The 2,548-nt window shown below is 42.4% G+C and overlaps 1 non-coding gene across 1 annotated transcript; it reads right to left on the bottom strand.

Annotated features, from left to right (window-relative positions):
* Positions 1-1,033: 1,033 nt before the first annotated feature.
* LOC139264951 (U6 spliceosomal RNA) lies at positions 1,034-1,136 on the bottom strand. Its single transcript, XR_011593433.1, has one exon. It is a non-coding gene; the product is annotated as a U6 spliceosomal RNA (small nuclear RNA).
* Between the last annotated feature and the right edge of the window lie 1,412 nt (positions 1,137-2,548).

Below are 2,548 nucleotides of genomic sequence, written 5' to 3'. Positions count from 1 at the left end.
AGCAAGACTTCCCTGCTTTTATACTCCATCCCCTTTGCAATAAAGGCCAAGATACCATTGGCTTTCCTGATCACTTGCTGTACCTGCATGCTATCCTTTTGTGTTTCATGCACAATTTTAGTATATGTGCTGCTGAAGCAAAGCAGATCATTCCAACCTTGTACACAAAGATGGTGAGGCCCTGTACAGAAATCTGGGCGGAGTGCCTTTAAAATAACATCAGTGCACAGGAGAGGGCTCAGAGAAAGGATTCGGGGGCATCATTTTTTAAGCTGGGAAGTATCACAGAACTGGACTTGTTTTCACCTCATTAAAAAAAAAGTTAGTATATAACTCAGCTTTTGCATGCTCAAATTCATTCTTGTTGCGTTCGGCAAAATATGCTTGCCTTATGGAAAGTGTACTTTTTGCCACATCACAAAGTTACAAAATATGCATTCATTTTATTATCACTCGTTTACAATAGCAGTGCAATGAACTGTGAAAAATAACGCTAACTATGGTACTAAATCCTTTGGCTTTTAAAACCCAATCTCAGTGTCACATAATCATTACGCTCTGATTTATCTCCTCTTCTTTTACTCCATTTAATCTTGTTGGTGTCCTGCATTGTGGGCAAAGGCTCTTTGTTTTGGTTTCTTATAGACTGCAGTACAAGAAGCTAATATATAGGTGCTTCATTGGATATACACAGAATCAGAACATCTGGCCGGGGGGGGGCTGCGGAATTACGTGCTAGCTCCCTGACACACCAAATACAGCCAGACAGAAAGTCACAAGCAGGAGGTTTTGAGAGTACAAACATGCCTAAGGCCTGTTTCCTCAATTTTCTAATCCTCCTGGTCCAGATGTTTCAAAAATTATCTTTGCAGACTCACAAGATTGAGCCTATCTTAATTCATCCATCCAGAGAGATCCTAACATCATCCCCCCGCCCCCCCCACCCCCCTATTGCAACATCCAATTGCTTCTTAAATGATTCCAGGATTCTTCCCTCCACTAATCAATCTGTAAATTGATTCTACCACATTTGAAAAATATGGAATGTCTCATGAATTTGCATGTCATCCATATGCAGGGACCATGCTCATCTTCTCTGTGTCATTCCAATTTTAGTATACGTGCTGCTGAAGCAAAGCAGATCATTCCAACCTTGTACACAAAGACGGTGAGGCCCTGTACAGAAAACCGGGCGGAGAGCCTTTAAAATAACATCAGTGCACAGGAGAGGGCTCAGAGGAAGGATTTGGGGACATCATTTTTTAAGCTGGCAAATATCACAGAACTGGACTTGTTTTTTCCTCATAAAAAAAATAGTTAGTATATAACTCAGCTTTTTAAGATGCTAAGAGGCAGAGATTATGTAAATATCAGCAAACTATTTAGTTTGGAGTCCGATTTTAGAACTAACAGAAATGAGTTCAAAATTTACAAGCCTCAAGGAACATTAGAGATTAGAATATTTTTCCACCAAGTGATGTATAATATAAATGTAGAACAGACTCCTATTTAATAGGACAGAAAGAAAAAGCTCGCATTTTTATATAATGCCCTTCACAACCTGAGGGCGACCCAAAACGCTTTGCAACCAATGAAGTACTTTTGAAGTGGAATCACTGTTGCAATGTTGTACCAGTTGGCTCCTCTCCAAACAGTTGAATACATATCTGTTAAGGAGGATAAGTATAAATGATTAAATAATCGATAGATGTCAATGGACCCTGGGCCAGTGAGACCATGGAATTGTCACTCAAAGGAAATGGGGCGGGAAAGACCTCAGAGCTGAAACTGCTCTGCTGACGTTGTTCACCGGATCGCCGCGCATGAACAAACTATCCACCTCACTTAATGTTAAAATTGAGCATAAAAAATAGGAGCAGGATTAGGCACTCGGCCCCTTGAGCCTGCTCCGTCATGCAATAAGATCATGGCTGATCTTCTATCTCAACTCCACTTTCCTGCACTATCCCCATATCCCTTGATTCCCGTAATAGCCCAAAATCCATTGATCTCTCTCTTGGACATCATCATCATAGGCAGTGCCTTGAAACGAGGATGACTTGCTTCCACGCCAAAAAAGGATGAGTTCACAGGTGTTTCAATGAAGGACTTGACAGAACTAGGTCTTGGTCCAGTGGCAAGGGTTACACCAGGATGACTGGAGACCTGCTTGGACATATTCAATGACTGAGCTTCATCAGCCCTCTGGGGTAAAGGATTCCAAAGATTCATTACCCTCTGAATGAAGAAAGTTCTCCTCATCTCAGTCCTAAATGGCTGACCCCTTATTCTGAGACTGTGACCCTTGGTTCTAGACTCCCCAGCCAGGGGAAACATCCTCCCTGCATCTACCCTGTCAAGCCCAGTAAGAATTTTGTATGCTTCAATGAGATCACCTCTCATTCTTCTAAACTCCGACATTAAGTGTGAGGAGCTCATGGGCTTCTTTGTCTCTAAGATTGAGACCAGCTGTTCGGCTGCCTCTGCCTCTTCCCTTCCTTCCTCTAGCCTACCAGGCCAAAGTTCCTCTGAGGAAGCCCCCTGCCCT

Source organism: Pristiophorus japonicus, chromosome 5, assembly GCF_044704955.1.
Source record: "Pristiophorus japonicus isolate sPriJap1 chromosome 5, sPriJap1.hap1, whole genome shotgun sequence".
NCBI classification, from domain to species: domain Eukaryota; kingdom Metazoa; phylum Chordata; class Chondrichthyes; family Pristiophoridae; genus Pristiophorus; species Pristiophorus japonicus.
Note: the sequence above shows the minus strand (reverse complement) of the source record. Positions and strands in the feature narration are given on the sequence as shown.